The sequence below is a fragment of the Talpa occidentalis genome, unplaced genomic scaffold, assembly GCF_014898055.3.
Source record: "Talpa occidentalis isolate TD23 unplaced genomic scaffold, MPIMG_talOcc4v2.1 talOcc4.15, whole genome shotgun sequence".
In the NCBI taxonomy this organism is placed as follows: domain Eukaryota; kingdom Metazoa; phylum Chordata; class Mammalia; order Eulipotyphla; family Talpidae; genus Talpa; species Talpa occidentalis.
The window spans coordinates 75196872-75222710 of NW_023601543.1; the positions used below are offsets into that span (position 1 = coordinate 75196872).

Genomic DNA, 25839 nt, shown 5'->3' on the forward strand with positions numbered 1-25839 from the left:
AGCTAGAGAATAGTCAAGTAGCTCAACAGACTTCCAAAAGTGAAGGGTGAATAAAATAAGCAAGGAGTGCTGAAACACCCAGACACTGGCTATAACGGGTAGTTGTTTGCCCCTCTAATTTCTGAAGACACAAGGGAGGTGGTGATAGTATTAGAGGGACCCAGCAAGACATGAAGCTGTGAAGGAGAGACTTGTCTTGCAGGAGTTGTGGTCATAAAAGAATGGCCCAGGGACCAAATCAGAGTCCCAAACTTAGAAACACTAGTTTTCTGCTCCCCTCCCCAATTTTCTAATGGCATCTCCCATTGACTAACCCAACAGGCCAACCGGAAAAGCAGCTTAAGGGACGTGGACTTTGGTGGTCAGCATCCCGGACTCAGGTCAGGGCACAGAGGGCCAGGGACCAGTGGCCCAAAAAAGGGGAATGCAGAGAGAAAACTGAGAATAATAGGGATCACATTATTTACTAAAGTCATATAGCCTGAGGATATCTAAAATCCTGATGCTCAATCTATACATCTATCTGATAGTCGACTTTCGAAGCACCCCTCTGTGTTCCCCAGGAACCACATTTTCACACAGAATAATTTATAGTTCTTCAAGAATGCAATTATCTTCAGCCATTGGGCTAAAACCTGTTTTTCATCCAGCTAAATTGAATTTTATCCAGGGGTGGATGGTCAATAGCCTTCGTCGAGCAGAACCTCTTTACGAAAATTCTCAGTTGCTTATCAAACTTTGACCTAAATGCTTGAAAAGATTGTGAGATTAAATCCTTACTTTCTCAGTTTAAAGAGTTAAAGATCCTAGAGATTTATTCTGCTAGAGGGTGCAGCACCTGGTAGTTCTTCCTCCCTCCACCATCTCGGGATACGGAATCCTGAACACAGATATGGATATAATATAGACATGAAGAAAAATAGTCTGAAAACTGCCTTCAATTTTTTAATTTATTGTTTACTCTTACAAAAACAAAAAAAAATGTAGGGACACATAATCCCTTACAGAGTCCATTTATATGTATTTATATAAACGTCCAGAACAAAAACACAAACCACATGGAAAACTAGGTCCATTTTCTGTCCTTAGAGCACTGCTTAGGACTCAGGAGTTATAAGACCTGCTATTTTTTTTTCCCACAATCCCTCAAGTGACACTCTTTTCTTCCCTAAACTCAGAAAATGTTATCTCTGTGTATGCATCCATCTGCAAGGGGAATAAAAACTGTAATGTGAGAAAGAGCTAGAAAGTGGGGCAAGACAAGCATGGCCTTAGGCAGTGTAACCTCTGCTGTGCCCCCTAGTCCACATACTACATTGTTTGGCACTAGTGTTGCCACCCAACGAACTGCAAGGCCTGCAGTGTCCCCGCTGCACTCTCAGTGGTAGTGGTGTTGCGGGTTTTGCGAGAGGATGTAAGTGGCACTGAGTCTATTCAGTCTATGTCAAAACACAGATGCTCTCCATCCATCAGGAGTTGAGTTGTTAAACAGGTGCCTATGTGAATGATGCAGTAAGCAGGTCATCTGGGGCTTCCAAAGTGAAAGAGGCTAAGTAGCATGTGGATCACTGACACCCTTCCAATTTAGGATCTTTTGGTTTAGAAACTGCGAGACTCTATTCCCAGGAAATACAGCCAACAACCAGTGGCTGGGTTTTTAGCACCTGGTTTTCTGAGCAGTTCTGTATAGGGAGCCTGACGACCTGGCTCATTTGACTCAGTAGAAGGCAGAGAGGCCTTTGGGCAATATTTGAAGGACCTCACTGAGCAGATTCTCAATATAGCACCAGAGTAACCACAGGTCTGATCCATCTCCAAGGCCAAAGGCAAAAGTGCAGAGTAGATTCTTCTTGAAAGTTTTTCCTTCTTTCTCTCTGAATCAACTTTACTTCTGACTCTGTCGCCCAGTCTGCCCTTATAGTGATCTCTGACTATTCAAAGCCCCAATTTGCAGGAAACGACTCAGTGGCTAGCCTTCCTCCAAAGAGTCCTTGGATTCAAAATCATTTCTCTCTGATACACCATAAATGTAGATGATGGTGAAACTTAATAGCCTCCAGAAATATCTGAATTTTGAGGTGGAAATTGTTAAACCAAAACACCACTGCACTCAAACAAAATAACTAGAAAATGACGTTCTCCATTCCCAATTAACTTTGCCTCCCTAAGCTGACCAGAGTGAAGACAGCAGAGGAGGGCATCAGAGGAGGGCAACTTTCCAGCATTTCCATCCCTTTTCCAAAGGAAGAAATGAATTCCTGTCTGGCCTCCTCCAGGAAGAGGGGTAAAGGAAGGAGCACCCCTCCCTCCTTCTGGAAGTCATCTAATTTGTTACTTCACTTCTACCTTATACACAAGGCTCTAATGAAGTCACTAAATTTATTTCAACAATTTATATTGAAAACTTTTTGGAAATAAGTTGATCAAATGTTTGTGACAGATCCCTAACCTCCAAATTTATGCTATTAATTATATAATTTCAATTTATTGTTTTTTAATTAACTTCTCTAACTTTAGGGATCTTATCTCTTTCTTGTAATTATCCAGGTTTTCGGATTTATTCCATATCATCTATCTTAATATATTTTAGAAGTAAAAGACTATAAGGAAATATTAATAAAAGTATATTTTAAAGAATTCTGTAGAGGACAAAAATAATTGTTTTGATTCTAGCAATCTGCACTGAGTTAAATGCTCATGTAGATTACGATGTTAACCATTAAGCTGTAAGAGGACCCAGAGCTGAGAAAGCTAATGCATCAATAAAATGTTAGCAACTGAAACTAACTCTACAGAATTGGACTCACAAGCTATTACAACCTACACATGTTAAACAGAATCACTGTTGGAAAGCTCCTTTCCCCAAGTAAACTGTCAATTCTCTTCCTTGAAAGATGTCTCCATCTCAAATGGCAACCTCACCTTTCCAACTGACTCCACCCCAGTCCTACTGACATTATCAGGATGCAGCAAGACCACCATAGATCATTTCTTATGGTGGGTGCTCTCTGAAAGAGGGAGCATAACTGGCAAATGGCAACTGAAAAATCCATTAAATAAATCTATAAACAAAATGCAGAATAAGCTTGAAAAATAATGAGACCATTGCTGAATGAGGCAGATGGCTTGGCAACCCTAAAAGACTAACATCAAACAAACATTCATTTGAGTCTTCATCTAGCTTCACTAAATTAGTATGTGAATTCAAACATTTGTCTTTCGATACTTCTTTCCTGGTGATGGGAACTATGTAAGACCACTAGCAAGAGGAGGAGGAAATGCTAGCCAAAGAAAATGGCACTTGTAAGTCATGCTGACACTAAGCCTTATGGGGGTATAATAGAAACTATTGGAGACCTTCCATCTATACCTCAAAGGGCTAAGGACATATCTGAGGTTTTCTCATGTATAATTATCCATAATTATTGCCCCAAGTTTTTCAAACGTTGCCACCGTATTCTTTGCGCATTGCAGTAAAATCCTTGTCACACTACTGGGGAACTGATCTTCAATGAGGTACTCACAAACAGGAAAGACAGACTTAATCTCCATGAAAGTTCATAGAAGGGTTGAGCGTGGGGGAGAGAAAATCTGCTAATCTCATACATGAGAGATACAGTATTATTTAAAAAAAACACAGACCTCAAGGGGTTACTCATTAGGAATCTCAGTCCTCGGTCTCCAAACCAGATAAAGGGGTGTGTGTTGGGGTGTGTGGGTGGGTGTGTGTGGGTGTCCCCCTTAAGATTCAATCAGATTTTCTATGAAAAAAATAAAAATTTAAACACAATGAGTATTTATAGGGCACCATAAGAGAAAATTAGCAGTTAAAAAAGGAAGCCACTACAAAGGAAAGGATTTGCCATTCACTCTGGAAAAGTCCATGAAAATCTCTCTTTTAAATGACTCACTATGAAAATACAAGATGTTCAAAATGCATCAACAGAATATGTGAGCAGGATTAAAGGCAAATTAAAAAGACTTGCTTTATTCTCTTTTCAGGAGTGTCAGTCAAAAAAGTGGTCCCGTGGCATCAGGGAAAAAAATTACCTCTCTAGTCATCTCGTACAACTCATAACCCTAATAAGAACAACGAGGATGATTTGTCAGCATAAAACAGGGACACATGACGTGACACTGTCTTCAGTGAGGAAGTACGTCCAGTGAGACAAGAGCTGAACCACTTACTCACAAAAGGGAGGAAGGTATTACAGCCTTCCTTCCCAGTCTCCAACTTGGTCTGTGTGCTAGAAGCTAGTCCCCACACCTGAAGGACTCACACAAGTGTGCACAACATAGTCCAAAGGGAAAAAGTGCCTAGATGGACACAGGAAAATGTTAGCTACAGTAAATGCCCACAGGTAGGTCACAGATCAGTCTTTATATCAACTTTCTGAGTTTCTATATTGTTTTTGACCTAATTTTTTTTTTATTAAAGCTATACGAATATGCTCAAATACAACAGTTGGCATAAATATCTTATTAGTTGAGCATGTACACAGCTATCAAACCACAACAAATTTGTGATATTAAATATCTAACATACACTACTAAAAAAAAGTACTGGGCACCAAATATATACCGACTTATTTTTTAATTTTTTTATTGCAGCAACACTGGTATACAACAGCATATGTCATTCAGAAGCACAGGCTCACACGTCCTCAGATGCACATCCCAGTATCACACACACAACCCAGGCACCCAGAGTCTTCCACCACCGTCCACTGGGTCCCCTTCTTACTGTACTCCCTCCTCCCTCTTATAATCTCAATTCCAAAGTCATATTTCTAGGGTTTGGTTTGGGTTTGTCTGACGCTTTTTTCCTCCATATGTCACATATAAGTGACACCATCCAATATTTGTCTTTTTCCTTCTTACTTATTTCGCTTAGCATAATCCCTTCCAGTGCTGTCCATGTTGTTGCAAACATAATGAGCATTCATCACACGCAAAAAAGATTTTGTCTCCTTTCAAAATGGTAAATTTCACAGAGATAAACTCTTTAAGTTGTTTTCCTTATTGACCAGCTTCTATCCTGAGGCTCACACATAAAACACTTTTTCTAGTATCACCAAAACTGCCATTTCTTGTCCTTTTAAAATCCATATGACCTATCAAACCAAGAAGCTGTTTTCCCCACTTTAACTTAAAAATGTCTAAAGCATCCTTTGCATATGGAGTTATTAGTCAAAGTCTAAAATTACAAAGGGTTTCTTGCTTTAGCTCTATTTCTTAGGGAACATGGAACCAATAAGGGAGGAGTTAACAGATAAAAGGTTTTTCCTCTAGATACCAATTGTGTTACATCGATTATAATGTAAAATTCAAGTGTATAGAAATTCACTTGACAGCTACTAAACAAGACAGCATGAACAAGAGTAATCTAATATATACTAATTTCAGCGGAGAAAATAAATGTTTGTGGGAGGGGGGAGTTTAAAGTGGCATTTAAATATAAGTACTATTGTAAGTATTATTTCACTGTAAGTTCCCACTGCGCTTCATACAAATGCCGGGCACACAGTAAATAGTCAAGTGGTTTAGTGGAAAGAACACTGGATTAGAAGTCAAGAGGCCTGAATTCTCGCTCCAGCTTCACCACTGTGTAATTAGCTAACTTTTAATCTATCACTTTATGCATTTCCTCATCAGTAAGACAGGAATTCAATCTACCTTGCTTGCCTCAAAAGCCTGGGTAAAGATAATGATAGAAAGAATGAAAAATGAATATTTTATTTTAATTATAAAGCATTTTTCAATTGATTTTCTACCCCCTTCATACAATCCTGACATGCAAAGAAAAACTTTGTTAAGGAGAGAAAATGGCATCCATGGATTATAGCAGCTACAGCCAAGCAGCAGCACAGCAAGGCTGCAGTGCTGATACCTACCACCCAGTTATACCAGCAACAAAGTGATGGAACCTGTGAACATCCCATTGCTGTCAGCTTTGCCCAGGCTCAAACCACTGCAACCTTTGGGCAGACCACCTGTGAAGCTTCTTTTGGCCAGCCTCCTGCTAGTTAGATGACTCCCACCGGCCCCAGGCATGCAGTCAGCCAGTCCAAGGGTACCGTGCTAATGATTGCACCACTGCGATGGGCACTACCTCCAGGCCTCCTATGCAGCTCAGTCTGCCTATAGCCCTCAGCTTGTTTAACCAGCCTACAGGCTCTAGCAGCCACTGCACCTGCAAGACCACAGGATGGTAACAAGCCTGCTGAGACCAGTCAACCACAGTCCAGCACGGGGGTTACAGCAGGCCCAGCCTAGGATATAACAGAGTGACAACAGTTGTCCCCAGGTACCTGGGTGCTACCCCATGCAGCCAGTCACCACACCACCATCCTATCCTCCTACCAGCTAGGTATGATCGGAGCAGGTGCTATCAGAACACCTACGGGCAGCCAAGCAGTCATGAACAGTAGAGTAGCTGTGGTCAACAAAGCAGCTCTGGGCAGCAGCTGCCCACTAGTTATCCCTGCCCCACGCTGGATGTGGCCAGGCTCCACGTCAATATAGCCAACAGAGCAGCAGCTATGAGCAGCGGAGCTAATTCCGACAAGACCACCCCAGTAACAGGGGTGTCTGTGGGCAGGAGTCTGGAGGATTTTTCTGCACCAGGAGAAAACTGGAGCTTGAGTGGCCCTGGTAACTGGGGCAGGGAAGAGAGATTTGAATGTGGAAGATGAGCAGAGGTGGAGTAGGGAGGAGGAGGCAGTGGAGTGGGCAGCGCTGGAGAACAAGGTGGCTTCAATAGGCCTGGTGGACCCATGGATGAAGGGCCCTATCTTGATCGAGGCCCGATAAAGGCCCTGACAAAAGTGTGATTTGTGTGCAAGTATTAAATGACAATGTGACTTTCGGTGACCTGGCAGTTTTTAAGCAGTATGGATAGACCCGCCGACTGCCAAGGCTGCCGTGGAGTGGTGTGATGGGAAAGATTTTCAAGGGAGCAAACTTATAGCTTCTCTTGCTCCAAAGAAGCCTCCAATGAACAGCATGTGGGTGGTATGCCACCCCATGAGGGCAGATGGATGCCACCACCTCTCTGTGGAGGCCCAGCAGTTCCTAAAGGATCTGTGGGTTGCATGGGAGACCAAGAAGGAGAAAAAAGAGGCTTCCCCCAAGAGGGCCCTGGGATTCCCGAGGGAAACCATCCAGGGAAGGAAATGTCCAACGCTGAGCTGAAGACTGGCAGGGCTCCACTGTGGGCTGTGGAAACCAGAACTTCACCTGGAGAACAAAGTGCAACCAGTGTCAGGCCTGAAGCCCGAAGGCTTTCTCCCACCACCCTTTCCACTCCCAGTTGATGACCATGGCAGAGGTGGACCTGCTGGCATGTGACCATGGACCACGGCAGGGCTGGTGGACTGTTCAGAGGAGGCTGTGGGGGGGGGGGGGGACAGAGGTGGCGTCCGTGGCAGCTGGGGCATGGACCGAGAAGCTTTGGTGGAAGGAGATGAGGTGGCCCTGGGGGCGCCCTGGACTTCTGATGAAACAGATGGGAGGAGAAGAGGTGGGCTTGGAGGACCTGGGAAAATGGATAAAGGCGAACGCCGTCTGGAACGCAGAGACTGACTAGAAGCTGAGACCCCGCAGGGTAGCATTAACTACCAGATTTATTTTGAAGCCAGAAAATGTTTTAAATTTATAATTCGATGTTTGTAATATTGGCCGCGTTATTATTTCTTGTCTGTACTTTAGTATTTTTTATAATTTATGAAGAAACATTAAAATAAGATAAATGTTTTTTTAAAAAAAGAGAAGAAAAACTTATCCAAATTCATTTTCATCATCATTAAAATCCCCCAAGTCAACAATATTCAAATTCTATCTGTTTCTCTAAGCAAGTTTCCCAACATGAAATGGTTGAATGCTAAGAAAATATCAGAGATATTTGAAGGGCTGCTCTCCAAGTTGTTTGACACTCTTAATAAAAAAAAAAAAAAAATTCCCCCTTCTGAGAAGCAAGTCACAGAAACTTAGGAATCTGACCACCGGCTCACCTCCATGGACCAACCAAGAAGTGTGTTCCTTTCGCCAGACCCCCACTGCAGAAAGGTAAGCCCTGCCTCACTCAATAGTGGTACTAAAAATCCTAAGTAATTTAGTTTTATTTCTTCCTGAAGTGACAAAAGGACACTGGAAACAGTTAAGAGTGACCTACAGACACTGAAAAAACTTAACTGATGGTCGAGGATAGTGGTGCGAACACGTTGAAAAGACTCAGAATATAACAAAGCCCACAAAGCTGGTCAACTTGACACTGAGAGTCAGCAAAATCTTTCAGTAAAGAGCAGCGAGTAAATAAGGCCTTGCAGGCCATGTGGCAACTGTCACAACAACATAGCTCTGCTCTTGCAGCAGGAAAGCATTCACAGGCTAAAAAAAACAAATATGTTCCCACCAAATGCAATAACACATTAAAATTTGAATTTCATATAACTTTCACATATTATGAAAAATGGTTTTTCTTTTGAGTTTTTCAATCACTAAAAAATATAAAGACCATTATTAACTTGCATGCTGTACAAAAACAGCGTAAGCTGGATTCAGCCCAGGGTCTATAGCTTGCTGACCCCTGTTTTAGACAAAGAAATAGCATGAATTTAGGCATAGGTCCCTGGAGGCAGATCATAATATTCAGTGTATAAGTGCTTTATTAAGGGTGTTAAAAAAGAAAAATGGGAACGTAGTCAAGGTGAGGAGGAAGCAAAAACATGGAAGGAAAAGAAACTGTAAGCGGGGGCCATCTTGAGGACAATATACCAGGATTGATCTCTGTGAAACTGAAGAGGACAGAGGCAAGACATGTCATTTCCAAGATTATTACCAAAGACCTAATTCCACTCCTAGGCATCTACCCGAAGAATGAAAAAAACACTCATTTGAAGGAATCTGTGCACTCTTGTGTTAACCACAGCACCATTTACAATAGCCAAGGTATGGAAACAACCTACATGTCCAAATACAGATGAGAGGGTTGGGAAGATGTGGTACATATACAGGATGGAATACTATGCAGCTATAAAAAAAGAACTCTTGCCATTTGCAACAACATGGGTGGAGCTGGAGGGGATTATGCTAAGCGAAATAAGTCAAAAGGAGAAAAACAAATACTGTATGGTGTCACTTATATGTGGAATATAGAGAAGCAAAAAAAAAAAAAGTCAGATAAAATGAAACCATTGACAACCCCCCAGAAATCAGACTGCAGAACTGACATTACCAGACAGAGGGCAGGAGAGCAAAGCAGCAAGAGAGCACAATGGACCAAGGAGGAGGGCTGTGGGTGCCTTGGTGGTGGATGTGGTAATATACACCGGAAGGGGATGGTCCTATGCCTCTTAATCATGTACAGTGTTGTAAACCAATGTTACCTCAATAAAAAAAATAAAGACTGCTGCTTTTGTCTAGGGCTAGTGTGCCCACTCTCTCTCTACCTCTGGAGGAATCCAGCAGCAACATCTTAAGGACACTAAAACAGACTTCTTAAAGGCCCACAAGGCAAGGACCTGAGATCTCCAGCCAATAGTCATGTGTGTGCTTGGAAGCAGATTCTCCAGCTTCAGATGACCACTCAGAACCTTCATGAGGGATCTTGACCCAGAACCATCCAGGTAAGTCACTCCTAAATCCCTGACCTCAGAAAATGTGTGAGACAATATATTTTTGTTATTTTAAGCTGCTACGGTTTACAGTAATGTGTCACACAGGAAGCAGAATCCCAAGCAAGGAGGGGCTCCAGCATAGTTCCACCGAGTGTTGCTGTCGCCTGATCCTGCAGGGGGCTCTGGAGTTTGAGCTCCTCCTGGCCTGGAAAGACAAGAGAACTGAAGCTTTTGAATCCTAGCTCCCATCAGTTAAAAGCCACTTCAAGAAACACAAGTTCCTAGGCAGTTCCACGTCTCTGCACGTGAGGAGCAAAAGAGGGGGCCATCCGAAGACCATGAGCCACAGGTGCTGGTGGTTAGAAGTTGGACATTTAAGCGATTTGTCTTTTGGAGATCTGGAAACAGCGCTGCTGTTATTCACTATAGGTCTTTTTTTTTTTTTTTTCATTGAGATATAATTGATACAAAACATGATGTAAGTTTAAGGTGTTCAAGTGTTGATTTGATACATTATATATTGCAGAATGATTACCATCATAGCGTTAGCTAACACCTCCATCTTGTCACATAATTATCATCTCTTTTCTGTGGTGGGAACAATTAAGATCTAGTCTCTTAGCAACTTTGAGGTTTACAATACGGTATTGTTGTCTATAATCACTATGCTGTGCATTAGCTCTCCAGGACTTATTTATCTACTAGTTGCAAGTTTGTTCTCTTAAACATCTCCCCAATTCCCCCACGCCCAACCCATGGTAACCACATTCTATTCTCTGTTTTTACAAGTTCAGGTTTTTTAGATTCCATGTATAAGGGAGATCACACATTTATCTTTCTCTTTGACTTACTTCACTTAGCACAAGGCTCGACAGGCCGTTTTTACAATTTCTTAAATGCAAAGACAGATGTTTAAAGCAGAATTTGAGGATGCAAGTTTGCAACACATTGTAAATGAATGAACATACTGACAAGGCTCAACATTCTAATGTCACACTCCCAACAGGTCCCAAAGATGAACAAACATTCAGAAAGCTCACCACGAGGACTATGGGGGCCTTGGTGGGGGGGGTGTGGTGTAACACAAACCTGAAGAAGTATGATCACAGTGTTGTAAACAAATGTTACCTCCAATTTTTTAAAGAATGTTCCCCAGGAAAAAGGCTAATTATAATAAGTAAAAATCAAAATCAACAAGCAACTATAAACCAGAGACACACTATAAAGGGGGAGGAGGGAGTAGGATCAAAACAAGAGGGGGTGGGAATTGTATGGGGACCATAACCAAGACGAAAATGCATATTGTGCAAAAATGAAAAATGACGTAAAAATATATAAAATTTTAAAAAAAATAAAAAAGAATGTTCACCAGGAAAATCATGTTTTGCTGCCTTCAGATAACCCAGCATAAAGTCAGTAAAAGTCACTTTTCCAGTGATAAACATTAAAACAAATGGTGAAAAACAGGATGGAGCGCTTTGCATGATCACAGACGTCCACTCTCCTAGCCAGGGAGGAAACTTTGGACAATATTATCAAGTTTATAATAACTTCTTCAAAAATTAAATCCTCTTACACTACAGACCTGTTTCCTACTCAATATTAAAACTTTAATCTGCAGGGGAGGAGGGAGAGGGAGCGGAGGGAGGGAGAGAGGAGCACACGGGACTGTGGTGATGTGCACAGGTGCATTGGGGAAGGAAATTCTATGGGGACTACACCTGAGGTGCGGGGGGGGAGGGGGAAGCAAACATTGTAAATGAACAATGATGTAAATAAAATATATATAAATAAAAAAGTAAAACTAATCAACTTGGAACTTTTTAAAGGAAAACTGCAACAATCATCATCTCTAAATCTAAAGTACCCTTCATCTCTGTAAATTTACCTACTTTCCTTCTAATTTATAAGGACAAACTGGACCAAAAATCTTGGCACAGCTGTAATCTCGCCAAGCATGGATCATATCAGGCCCGGCTGTATTCACCTCCTGCAAGGGCAAAATGTAACAGCATGTGGGACCGGCTGGACTTCACAGTCACAAGCTGCCAGTACATGGGACTCGCAGGTCAAAGCTTAGGTCCCCAGGATTGTGTCAAATACACAGGGAGTGTGACCTGTGTCAAATACACAGGTCACAAGACCACATTAGGATCCTTCTCCATCCTCAAGCACCACACACACAGAGTCCTTTTCCATTTACCTTCACATTAGTTTCTTGGACTTCTCTGCTGTGCTCTGCATCACAGAGAGGTTGACCCTGGGGCCGATCTCTGCAGCCAACTGGCTCCTGGCTTGCTTCAGTCAGCGGGAGGCACGGGCAGAAGACTGGGGGTAGGAAAAAGGGAAAAGTCGGGCACATCGCCCACATTGCGCTGCAAGACAGCAACTAGGTCTTCACGGCACCAGCACCACTGGAACACCCTTCCTTGCTCCTGCCAGGCGACCTCAGTGTCTGTGCTCTGATAACGCCGCTGCTTCTTCCTAATGTTTACTCCTGTGCTGCCTCACAACCCTCGCTGTGGCGGCCCAGCTCTTCTACCACAGGTGTGACCAATTCCTGGATTGCGTTCTCTCCATTGGAAATGCCTGGAGGGCTTTTGTTTTCCTAACTGAACCGTCACATTTCAACACTGGTATGTGGGTTTTAACAGCCCGAAGAGTCTTATGAATTCAACATCTATCATCAAGCAGGTAAGCACCAAGCTGCTTTGGAGGCCAAACTATGTTCCTGCCATTGTGCTGGACACAGCCGGTGGGGAGCTTCGCAGGAACTCTGGGGATCACACCAGTTACCCAAAAAGTTTTTGAGACCAACTCAGCTTGGCGCACCTGGCTGAGATCTCCGAAATCCGCGTCCTCGGCCTCCTGAAGGGTGCAGCTTTCCCCACCTTTACTCTCACGATTTCTCAATATTCATCTACGGTCTTATTCCTATATGAACTGACTTTCTTCCCAAATTATTTAAATAGTATCACGGGGCATGCACACTACCCTAGCCGACCACTCTGCCCTCTGGAATTTGAGTTGTCCTTGCTCTCGCCAAGTAGCTCCATCATTGAAGCATTGACTAGAATCGTGCGGCTCAACACCGCGCCAACCCTTCCCTCGTGCTCATTGGTGATAAAGGCAGGACAGCTGGGCGCTCGCCTCCAGCTCCCGCTCCTCCAGGGCGGCCTGTGGCTCAGTTCTGTCCAAGGAAACCCTGAGTAAACATCCACTGGTGCTCCTGTCCCCCTTCTTTCGCTTGGCGCTCACGCCAAAGTGCTCAAAAGGACAACAGTCATTTGTTACGCCCGTGCAGCGGCAAGCGAGGAAGAATTTTATTCCTCGATGGTATCCTCACGCTATTTTCTCCCAGACTTTTGAAGCATTAGACAATCCCATTATTTTTTTTATTAAATAATAAATTTTATTTTTATATTCCCCCATACAACTGCACATGCCCCATTCTGACCCCAATCCCTCCCCTCCCGGCCCCCACCCCCACCCCCCATTAATTTTTTTAAACCACTATTTGTCAGCTTTTCTGGGATTTTCTGCCAAACGCAATCCCTAACTGATACAATTATGTATAGAGAAGAAATTGTGCTTTTTTTTTTTTTTAAATCAGATTAGCTTAAATTTATTGAGTCTCAAAATACACTCCCTGCTGGGTAAAAGCTGTGTGTGTCTTCTAATTTCTCCATTGTAATCATTATTTAGAACAATGCATCTTTAGAAAGCATGAAAATAACTTTCTTTGCAGTTGGAGTCTACTTTACAAAATAGACATGTTGCTAGTAAAGTCAACTGAAAATTTAATTATATTTTAATGCACACCAGAAAAAGTTACTATTTAAAGTAAACTGTTGGAGAACATTTTTATAATGAAAACACTGCTTTAATGTATCTTAAATCCAAATGTTCAGTATCAGATTAGCTTACCATGGGACCTGAATATATGACTCAATTTTATAGGTTTACATATTGAGTTAAGAACTAAAAATAGGGCCTCCCCTGGTGGCGCAGCGGTTGAGCGCTGGGCTGCGAGGCTGCCCGCAGCCTCTGCAGTGCCAGTTCGATCCCTGGCTACTGGCGAGGGTCCCACCAAAAAAAAAGAACTAAAAATAAATGTGTTTTCTCAGAAAGGAATATCACACAGGCAGGTATAGCTGGAGGTGGCCAAAGTCCACAGCACTTGCAGCCCACCACCTGGGAGGCGTTTCAAGCTAAGAAGCTGCTAGATACCCTCACCTGCCACTGAGGAGCAGCAATCTCTCCTTCCCGTTTGGCTGTGCCATCTCTGTGAGTCTCGCCCACAGAACTGGCAGGGATAGTGCAGATGGGGTAGTACTGTCTGCATCTCAGCAGGAATTCTTCCTCAATCCCCCATCTCCCATTTACTGAGCATGTGTCTCTCTTCCTGAGAAGTCAAAAAGCTGCTCCTTGATAACATCTTTCATACTCAGGGTTTTGCCCAAATATTACCCACCCTGCCTCACTAACAGGAAGTTCTCCACCAGGTCTTAACATGAGAAAGGAGAAACGAAGGAAAAATTAAAGCAGAGGTTTAATGCAAGACTCTGGTCTAGTCTGTTACCTCACATTTGAGCCCCTACCAAATTTTGTAACAGGTTTTCTTAAATCCAGACTCTTCCATCCATTACTTTGGTCATCATGGCATTCGCCAATGAATCTTATCTAAAATGCTACCTCCACCAAGATCAGTTTATTCAAAAATTTCCCTCAATCCCTTGTAATCTACCACACTAAACTTCAAGTCATCTACCTGGTTTTCAAGGTTCTTAATGACATTTCTTCTTCTGACCAGTCCAGCCAAATACACACTGGTCTCCTGTAAGCTTTGGATTGCAAATAAAAAAGGAAATCCACACAGTTCTATTGGCTTTATTAACTGAAGAAGTTTGGAGAAACAGAAAGTACAGGATGGATCAATTCAGGATCTTCACAACATCATCAAGCGCCCGAGTTTTTTCCTCTCCTGTCCAACATCCCAAATCCATTAGTCGAACCCATTAGTCCACCTTTAGCAGGGAGCTTGTCCTCACAATCACTCTCCTGTGCTTAAGGCATCACATGCAACAATGTCCAGTATAAAAGAAAAGGCATTTCTGCCTCTTACTCATTTCAACAATGAGAAGTTTTCCCAGAAATCCCCAGAATGCTCCCTCAAGACTCCCTGACTCCTGTATGGCATGCCCATGCCCAAACATGCCAAGAGGACAGAGGCTACCATGGCTGTATAAAGGAGGGTAGCACCTGAAAAAAAAAAAAAAAACTGGGCTCTTCAAGACAGGAAGAGGGAATGGCTGATAACAGGCAAGCAACCTCACTGCAATATCTCATCTGGTGCTTATCCCTACAGATCACCCTCATTCCAATGTTTGTGCCTTTGCTACTACCTTCACCATCTAATGACACCCCCCTCCTTCCTACCTATACAAATGCTTTCCATTCCTGAAGATTTAAAAAAATCTGACTGAGGGCCTCCCCGGTGGCGCAGCGGTTGAGCGCTGGGTTGCGAAGCTGCCTGCAGCCTCTGCAGCCGGTTCAATCCCCGGCTGCTCCCCGGCCACCGGAGGAGGGTCCCACATGGTGCGCAGACCTCTCCTGCCCGCTGCTCCCCTCAGCAGTGTCCTTCGGTCCTTCTGCCTGCTCTGCTCCCCACTCTGGCTCTGGTGAATTCTCTCACCCTCCCGCGCTTCTGACTGTACCCAGTGCATGTATAAACCAAACAAACAAACAAATAATAAATAAATAAATAAATAAGACATGCCTCTAGAAAATTAAAAAAAAAAAAAAAAGTTTAAAAAAATCTGACTGTGAGAGGTGGTCAAATAGTGAAGGTAACATAACCAGAAAAAAGGACAAGCCAGGATTAAAATCCAGAACTTTCTAGTCCCAGGTCCTGTGAGCCCCTTTCATTCTCTAAGGCCTATCTCCTCTATGAAACCTCCAGCTGACTTACATTTCCTCAATTTTATTTCAAGATAGCAACTTGATCCCATGCAATTCACCTCTTTCTCTCCCAAATTTCTATTACAATAGCCAGAGAAATAGGAAGTATGGGAAATGTAGAAGGGTAGTGTGTTTTGTTGATGGAACAGGCTGAAGGAAAGGATTTACCAGTGGGCCAAGACATGGAGAATAATGGATGGGATTGCACTCAAGCTACCAAAGTCAGAGCAGCTCTAAACAAGAATAGATAAGTTATGTGCCATGTGGGAAAGAGAAGTTCAAACATTTCCAGAAGTATACAAGTACTTAAGGGACTAGTGAACATCACTTCCAGGTTCAGCTTAGTGAGAAAGCAGGGCTCAGAAAAGCAAGGCCATTACCCTAGCAGACTTCGCACAAGGACACCATGATTTTGGAAGAAGTGGGCAGGATCTGCCACCTGCTACAACAAACATGGCAGAGAAAATAGTTGGTTGAGAAGGTTCTTTCTCTGCCCCATAACTATCTCCTCAGTCTGCCTGTTCTGTTCCCCACTGTCTCTGGTGAATCCTCTCACCCCCTGCATCTCTGGCCTGTACCCCGGCTCTTTTAAGCATCAATAAATAAATCTTAAAAAATATTTACAAAAAAGTAAAGGAGAGCAATATAAAAATCTGTCATTTAGATTTATAATAGAATTTGAAATGACACTTTGTTTCTAAAAGTAGAACCACATTAAGGTCAGGAAAGATCGCTTTCAGACAAAAAATATACTGGAACCAGGTGGCCTACTACAGAAAACTATTTTCCCCAAACATAGGAAATTGATAAAAAGATAAATATCATGGGAAAACGTAGGCAACATAGAGGGTGAATCTAGGAGGCTACAAATCTTAACTATAAACCAGATATCAGCGGGCCCCTTTGCTCCTTGGAGATCTAGGATAATTGGCTAGAACCCTGCTAGTTCCAGGCCCCATTTAAGTCGGACACAATCCCTCCAGTTTCTGCTCACTAGGGGTTTTAGCTCTCTCTGCTCCCCTGGCCCCAATTTCCACATTTTGTCTCCATTTTTTGTCACATCAAACTAGACACTCCATTTTTTGCCAGCTCCCATGAGAAGTCCACTCAGTAGTAGATTAGTTTGAGACTCATGATTATTTCCTTTACATGCCTCCTCCCTTTCTTCCTTCTCCCAGCTCTGTTCCTTGCCCCCTCCCTTCAAAATTGCATTCATTCATTTAGTAACTACCCATTATGCTCCCAACGCAACAGTGGTTAAAACAGGAAAGACCCTCCCCTCATGGAACTTGCATTCTCATGGAAGATATACAAGACAATTAACATATATGTAGTCTCAGGGGCCTCCCCGGTGGCGCAGCGGTTGAGCGCTGGGTTGCGAAGCTGCCCGCGGCCTCTGCAGCGCCAGTTCGATCTCCGGCTGCTCCCCGGCCACCAGAGGAGGGTCCCACATGGCACGCAGACCTCTCCTGCCGCCTGCTGCTCCCCTCAGCAGTGTACTTCGGTCCTTCTGCCTGCTCTGCTCCCCGCTCTGGCTCTGGTGAATTCTCTCACCCTCCCGCACTTCTGACTGTACCCAGTGCATGTGTAAACAAAAACAAACAAACAAATAAATAAATAAATAATACATGCCTCTTTAAAAAAAAAAACAAAAAACATATATATAGTCTCAGACTGTACATTAATTGTCCAGATAAATGCAGTTCTCCCATCTCTAATCCCAACCTTGCTTACCCAAAACTACACAGGCACACAAAAACCTCTTTATATAATTGGATCTACTTTCCTTAGAAGGTGATTGGCTGGAAGGTGGGGGGGGGGGACACAAATATTTCTGTTCCATTAAACAATTACCCAGCACTTATTGTCAGGCAATGCACCAACCTTAAATTGCATGATCTGATTTAACCCTTATAATACCCTAATGCATTGAGTACTATTATTTTTCCCTTTTATAGATGAGAAAGTAGAGGCTTAGGAGAGACAAAAGGCTTACTCAAGCTCAAATACCTAGAACCTAGACCCTGTAACCCCAAAGTCCCCTTCTCAACCATTATGACATACCATCTCCTCTTTATGTATAGGTCATAAATGAGGATCTGTTATAAAGTACTACTCTTTGGGGTCAAGAATACTTTTCAAATGTAAGAGTTCGTATAACTGCATATATACATATATATATATATATATATATATATATATGACATCAGTGTTGTCTTTTTGTTTTCAGATATGAAAGGAATTCATTGAAAGTGTCATTTCTTATATTTTGAATCATTTTTTTCTTTTTTCTTTTTATTGAAGTAACATTGGTTTACAACATTGTTTTAGAGGTATAGACTCTCCCTCTTCAGATGTTTTACCACACCACACCCACCACCAAAGCACCCACAGTCCTTCACCATAGCCGAAAGTGCTCCCTCTCCAATCTGTTCTCATTTCTGTCCCTTGTGCTCTTCATTTATTTCTCACATCGCTCTTCTTCCACCTGGATCTTTTGTCCACTGTCATCTTCAAGGTCACTGATTCAATCTTCTATTTGGTCTATTCTACCTCCACAGCTTTCTCCAGAATTTTTTATCTCTTCTACTGATCATTTTTAACATCATGCATCTTTGTTTTATTTAAAGTTTCATCTTTGATCTTCTGTTCATGTATTTTATTTCTCAGGACTCTCATCTGCTTTTCTGAGTTATCTTGTATATCTTTGATCAGCTTTTCTGTGTTTTCTTCCACTTCTTTGAGTGTCTTCATCATGGCAATGTTGAACTCTATCTGACAGGAAGAAAATATCTTCTATGCCTTTGTGGTGGGGTCCTGGAGATTTGTTCTCGCTGTGATGTAGAGCTCCCGAGGACTCAGGCTGCTGTCCGTTGTGTTTTTTCATCTCTCCATTATTTGCTACCTAAATATTAAGGGTGCAGAGCTTCCATTTTTCCAGTAGACAGTACTGTATGTCAGGGAGAACTAATCTGGAGTTGGGTATTCAGCAAGTGGAAGGGGGTGTCTTGGAGGGATCCGCTGCTGGTGAGAATGGTATGTTCAGGCTCATCTCTCGCCTGTATTCCCACTGCTTGCCTCCTCTCTGTCTTAGTCTGCGGGCTTTTGATGCAGCCCCTGGGCATTCCAATGTGGCTTCACTGTCTACGCTCAGTCCCCACTGCCCCCACGCGAGGAGGGGAGGGAGCTCGTGCCTTTCTGAGCTTTGTGTTCCTTGCTGGGGCCCCATCCACCTGGCCCACGCCAGCTCTCTTGCCTCTGTCTCCCATGGTGAGATCCGTAGCAATCAGCTTTGCCCTCCCCAGATGCAGGTATGCACCACGGTTTCTGCCCCAGGGCCCCCCTCTTGCCCCACTCACCTTTTTTGTTTGGCCCAGAGTTGAATTTCCTCCACATCTCTTCTGTCACACTCAGTCGGCATTGGTCCCGGTGATTGTTTTGCTCCATGTCATGGGATCCTTTGAGTCCCGTGCCTATCTGGACATTTCTTGTTTTATTCTCTCTCAAGCAAAGCAGGGACCTGACACCATCTTCCAGAGAATCTTTCTGAGTTTGGGTTCATCAGTATGAATTTGTGAAGGCTGTGCCCGTGTCTGCTATGGTGAGTCTGCCCTCAGGCACCTTCTCTCAGCTCACCAAGACTGCACTGATCTCTGGGAGGTCTGCTTCTGGAAGCATCTGGGAGCTCACGTAGATCTGCTGAAGGTTACTGTATAAGGACCTTGCCAGTTCCACTCTGCTGTTCACAGGGTGTGCTGAGCCATTGGGGCTTGCCCCACCTGCCTGGGCAGGCTATCTCCCCGGCACACCCCGCTGCTCACTGGGGTCCCTCTCCTCCAGATGGATTCCTGACATGTGCTGTCATGGCCTATTTCTCTTTCAGGAATGCTGCAGTCTAGCTGTGAGGATGCAGGCGACAGGAGCACAATATCTTCACTCTGCCACTACATTTCCTGAGTCACTTTCTTTTAGTCATGGAGAAGGGCCCCACAGCCCATGGAGTCTCAAAGTCAAAGTCTTCTCCAGAGGATTTCTCCAAAACCAGACTGTAATGCTTTGTCTCCTGTGACAAAGTGATCCCAGACACAATTCCTCACTACACTCCAAACTCACAGATGACCTATCAATGGAGAAGGCAGAGCCCTTCGAAGAAAGGATTTCAATAATCATTCCCATGCCCCCCCCCAAATAAATGTATTAAGCAGCTTAAACTGACACAGAAACCCTCCACATACAGCTAGCTCCCCTGGGGGACACTTCAGATGACTGCATTGTTGTGCTGCTGAGGAGGGCGACAGCAGACCAGCACAACCTAAAATCCTGAAGAGCCTGTGCTCTTCAGGAAACACAAGGCTGGGCCGCCAAAGCAAGAGAGCCTCACGGAAACAAGACAAAACAGAAATCCTATACCAAAGACCTGGAAAATGGTCCAGCCACCATGAAAAAAAAATGAGAGTCATAATTAAAACAAAGAGAAAGGAAAACACAGGCAGAGCAGCTCACGCTGAGAAGTGACAGAGCACAGACACAGCTTCAAGAAGGAGCTGGGAGGAGGGACCCCTCCATTCCCAACCCTTCCCACTGAGTAACATTTAGAGCTATTACTTTCTTGCTGTTTGTAGCAAGCCTTTATAGATGTCTTGAGAATACACCCAGTATAGAAAAGGGCCTGTTGTTTTGGCTTTCTTACTACTAAGTTATTGATATGTTAGGAGAGTAATTGAACTTCTCAGTACTAACTTGTTTTCTCTGTGAACTAGTATCCCCCGAAGATAAGTGAGTTTTCAGGGCATACACAAAAGTAACTGTAAATCCAGAACCTAAATGGCATTTGTAGTTTATCAGCCTTTGAGGGAGAAGGAGGCAGCTGAGCTGTAAAGCACTTCCTCTAGTTTAAATTTGTCCTTGCCTCGTCTTACATACAGGCAGGCACATCTTGCAATTTGGCATTTTTTAAGAACGAGGACAAAAAAGGGGGATTTATTTTTGCAAACTAACAAGTGATATTTCTCCAAGAGAACTGCCATGATCTGTTTGCCTGCATTGAAAACTTGCTTTCATCCCACACAGTCCAGCTGTTATTCCCAGGTTGTTGAAATAATGAGCAACATTAAGTAACAGAGTCAAAATCAGCCACCAAGACTCACAACCACATTTGGTCCCATGCAAATTAGGGCATCATTCAGAACAGTGGTGCTCCTGTCAGCTAGCACCCCACCTTCTAGCACCTCAAGAGCCCCCTTTTGGCACTATCAGGGTGCTGGGGGGAAGCATGGTCAGTAGTACCCCAGCATTTACTCCCATAGACAAAGATTAGTCTTAGTTCTCTCTCTGTCTCTCTGTCTCTCTCTCTCTGTCTCTCTCTCTCTCTCTCTCTGTCTCTCTCTCTCTCTCTTACACACACACACACACACACACAGAGAGAGAGAGAGAGAAGAGAGAGAGAGAGAGAGAGAGAGAGAGAGAGAGAGAGAGAGACACGTTTTCCTCCATTCCTAGCTGCAAAATGGCCAGGGTCTGAGTTAATGAAACAGCATGGCCGACATAATACACTTTTCATCTAGACAGACCACTGTTAAGAGCCCCATCCTTGTTCTAGTCACGCGACCAGGTTGCTCATCACAGTGAATTCACGGCATCCATTCAGCAACTGTGCCTTAAGTGCCTAATAGGAGGCAGGCCCTGGGCTATCGATCAGAGCCAACCATGTCGCCATCTCTAGACGTCACAGAGTTTACCTTTTAGTAGGAGGGAGGGCCAGTGAACACCAAGGTCTGGCGAAGAAGACAAGGGTGGTCATGGAAGCCCACCGCCAGGGTGGCTAACGTCTATCTGACCACAGAAGGGGCTCTTACAGGTAAGGCATCTAAATCGAGGTCTAAAGAATGAGAAGGAATCATTGGAGGGGGGAGGCAGGGGGAGTGTCCCAGGCAGGGGCCACAACATAGGTGAAAGTCAGAGGAGAGGGAGTACAAGGTAGGCTACATACAGTAATCAAGAGGAGCTCAATTATGGCTGAAGCATGGAGTTAAAGAGAGCCATGGCTTCCTGTGCTTCCGTGAAGAGCACATTTTCGCACTCTCTATAGTATTTGTTTCCTCAAACTTCAGTATGTCCCCAAGTCCAATACCCATTGCCTTCCCCTTAACCTTTTTTTTTTTTGACTGTTAATGAAACTTTATTTTTTTAATAAATTTTATTTTTATATTCCCCATACAATTGCAATCCCCTTACTTTGACCCCAATCCCTCCCCTCCCCACCCCCACCCCCCATAGAGTGTCTCTGGTTCATAGTTGTTTGTTGATTTTGCTATTTTCTTTCTTATAGTTATTCTTTTTCCTGGTCCCTTATTCAAGTTTTCTAGATTCCTGCTATGAGTGAGACCATCTGGTATTTTTCTTTTTCTTTCTGGCTTATTTCGCGGAGCATGATCCCTTCCAGCGCCATCCATGTTGCTGCAAATGGCATGTTTATCTTTTTTGAATGCTGAGTAATAGTCCATGGTGTATATGTAACTCTTAAAATATAATATCACCTGGTATTGCATAGACAAAACAGAGGTTACTAGAGAAGCACTCTCTCAACTTTCTGCTTCCCAACAAAAAAAATTTCCATACATTTGTGCCCATCCTGCCTGCTTTCCCCAACCTGACCCCTGCTTCCGGGCAATGCCAGCCCCTTGATGCTTTGGGTTCCATTTTGCTCTGGTCGTCCCCAGTAACTTGCTTTTTCATTATTCTTTCTTTCTCAACTACATTATCCCTATAAATTTTTAACATACTCTATTAAAAACACACACACACACACACACAGCTCCTTCTATTCCATACATCTCCATCGTCTGCTTCATAGACAACTTGTCCCAAGAGTTATCTACACTTGTGATCTGCATCTGCTCACGTCCCAGTCATTCTCCAGTGCATTCTAAGCTGGTTGTCTTCTCCAATCCACTTGGTGGCTCACAGGAAAGATACCAATAACATCCATGTTGCTAAATCCGAAGGGGGTATTTTTCAGTCACCTTCTTTGATACCTTAAGAAACATGACACTGTGATTCATTTTATTTTTTTAAATATCTTTAAAAAAAAAAGATTTATTTATACAAGAACTGGAGTATAGGCCAGAGGCGCGGGAAGGTGAGAGGATTCACCAGAGACAGAGTGGGGAGCAGAACAGTCAGACTGACCGAAAGCACTGCTGAGGGGAGCAGCAGTCACGACAGGAGAGGTCTGCAGCGCGTTGTGGGTCTCTCCCTGGCTGGCTGGGAATCAAACTCACGCGCAGAGGCTGCGGGCAGTTTCATAGCCCAGCACTCAACCCGCTGCGCCACAGCGGAGGCCCTCTTTTTATTTTCAAACACTCTCTTTCTGTGGCTTCCAAAACCACAGCTTGAAGAACTTAGATATTTAATGGTTTGGTGAAGCTATGGATTTGGGCCCTCTTTTCCTCCCAGCACTCTCTATGTAAAATCATAACCATGACTTTCACAACCATTTTTATGTAGATGATTCATACATTTTTCTCTCCAGTGCAAATATTTCCTATAGGTCTTAAAGCTGTTATGTGCATGTGTGTGTGTGTGTGTATAATATCTGTCTACTTGATATTTCACTTAGTTGTGTGAAATGCACCTGAAACTCTACATATCCAAAACTGAACTCATAATCTTCTATGTCTTTCATTGCACACACAGATGCACTCAAACATGTCCCCTTCAAGCATTTCCTACCTCAGCAAATGGAGCCACCATCCATCCATTTTCACAAAACAGAGTCAAGGAATCATCCTTTCCATTTCCTCTCCATTCCCTGCTTCCAACTTATTAATGAATCCAATTAATTCTACCAGCAATGAGTCTCTTGAAACCATACCTTTCTCTTCATTTCAGTTGCCACCTTCCTAATGCAAGCTATCACCATCTGTTAAAGAGAAAATTGCACTGATCTACACATTAACCTTACTGCATCTCCTCTTACTTTACTCCAGGGATTGATCACTTCAAAACAGGAAACAGAACTTCAAGGGCTGGTCAAGTTAAAATTGGCCTACTACAGTCTCCCCAATGATCATAACTAAAGACTATGCAAAAGGCAACTAACAACTGCAAAGTAAATAACAGCAAAAAAAAACATGGGCAAGAAGTAAAATTTTATAAGAAACCCATATGGCAGTGTTTGCACATATTTTTCCCTCTTACCTCCCCAGCTTTGATATCAGTTACAAAACTGCACAACAGATGCAGACAACAGCTCAGAGAGAAATCCCCTCCTGACCAGAGGACCAGGAGTAGGGAACCTTTAAAGTGGAAGAATATGGAGGATCCTTTTTTTCTTTATATTTTTACTCCCTGCTTGTCTCTGGAGAGGATCTCAGTCATGGAAAGCAGCATTGATGCCGCAGACAGTCAAAACACCAAGAGAAACTCTTTCATCTTCTTAAGGAGAATTGGTATGACTAGTTTCTGTATATCACTACAAATTAAAATTTCTTTGGCAGTCTTTACCCATTTATTTTCTACCTTAATTTCCATGTAGTATATGGAAGTGATCTTAAATATTTATTGCAGATTCATCCCTAAAACTATCTAGCATCTCAATATATTTTATTATAAATAATATATATATACAACAACAGAACAATAATCTATACATCATGACTTTCCTAAGACTAGAAATTATTAAAGAGATAAACATGATAAATATAAAATTCTGAAGTAGTTTTGTGTCATATTCAAAAACCTATTTTTCTCCCCAAAAATATTATGGTGTAACTATTCTAAGCAGACTGAAATGACTGAATAGGCTTCATCTTTTTAAATCTTATTTTAACACCCTCTAATTAGCAATTTAAAGTTCTGATTCTAAGTTCAATTTGTTATAATTCTTAGTTTTAATAGCTACTGTAACTTGAAAAGATATCACAAAAATTGTATTTATAAACGAAAGAAATGTATCATTGCCCATGCTTACTAAATCATGACACTTGTTTTCTATTTGCAATAACCAATTATACACAATAGATTTGAGGGCAAATAGGTGAGTAAATTTCTACCTTCCTTAATGCTAATCAGGTATTCTTGCAAACTAACCAGAAAGTACTGAATTTTTATAACTTTAACATACTGTGTCAACTCCCACCAAATTGTTTTTTGAAGGAATTGCAAAGCTGTTAGAAAATTCTGTTTCCAACATATGTGTGTGCTAATTATATGAGACACTGGTTTTCAATGACAAAAATGTCATGAGAAAAGAAACATTCCTAAACGTCTACTTCTAAAACGCACCCTATTACACAAGAAGCAGTTAATTTAGCATATAGTGTTAAAACACTAACCTCATATTGTAGATTGTGTGTGTGTGTGTGTGTGTGTGTGTAAATACCACAAAGTACTCTACTGTCAGGAAGATCTGATTAGGCATTATCGTTCATACCCAAGTGACTTAGGAAGGGCTTACATGAGAAATAGAGGTGTCAGCTCCACCACTTTCTTGTGGTTCACTTGTACTTGCATTCAGAGTAATCTCTTAAGCCTCACACCTTCTTTGCAGAATTCCTATTAATCTATTGGTCTCCAAAAGTACCAATAGATTAGTTAGTTAATATATAATATAACTAACATGTAATCCATAAATCCACTTAAAAGGGTACAAATCAATCTAAATAAACAAAAGACTGAGAAAACAAGACTTACCATTAAGCCCCTTTGGAATCTTCCCTTCCTCCTGGAATATATACCCCTTGGCCAACATAATACCTCATATGTGAATTGAATGGGTGCATCTATGCCAACTTATATATTAAATAATAACAAATTCTAGTTTAATTCTTATGTTTATATAAAAATAAACAGAAGTAGAAACTAAATTTTCTATTTTTCTGTGTTACACGCATTGCACCATGGAGTGATTCATGAACTATACCACAGCAAACCCATTTAAGAAAACATTTTACAACCAATCAAATAATGTAATGGGAAAAAAGCTAAATACAAGGACAGACAAGAAACCAGTAGAATGAAAGGCAGTTTACCAACAGTGTTTTTCATATAGGTAGCACAGAAGAAATATATTTATGGGTGAATGCAGGCAAAGAAATGTTACACAAACATATACACCAAAATGTTGGTGCTACTCCAGTTTTATCCCAAATTTCTCCGTGTAAACATTTATAAAACCAAAGTCATGTACATTTTCCTGCCCAGGATCCATGTCAAAAACCATCAGTGTCTTTGTAAACACACACACACACACACACACACA

At 42.5% G+C, this 25839-nt stretch overlaps 1 long non-coding RNA gene and 1 pseudogene across 1 annotated transcript in view; one reads left to right on the top strand and one right to left on the bottom strand.

Annotated features, from left to right (window-relative positions):
- Positions 1-5825: 5825 nt before the first annotated feature.
- On the top strand, positions 5826-7584 carry LOC119246773 (RNA-binding protein EWS-like; annotated as a pseudogene).
- A 4241-nt stretch (positions 7585-11825) lies between these two features.
- Positions 11826-25839, bottom strand: part of LOC129145890 (uncharacterized) — a 78587-nt gene continuing 64573 nt past the window's right edge. The window contains exon 5 of the long non-coding RNA XR_008552036.1: positions 11826-11945. This is a non-coding gene — a long non-coding RNA (uncharacterized LOC129145890). The remainder of the gene's footprint in view (positions 11946-25839) is intronic.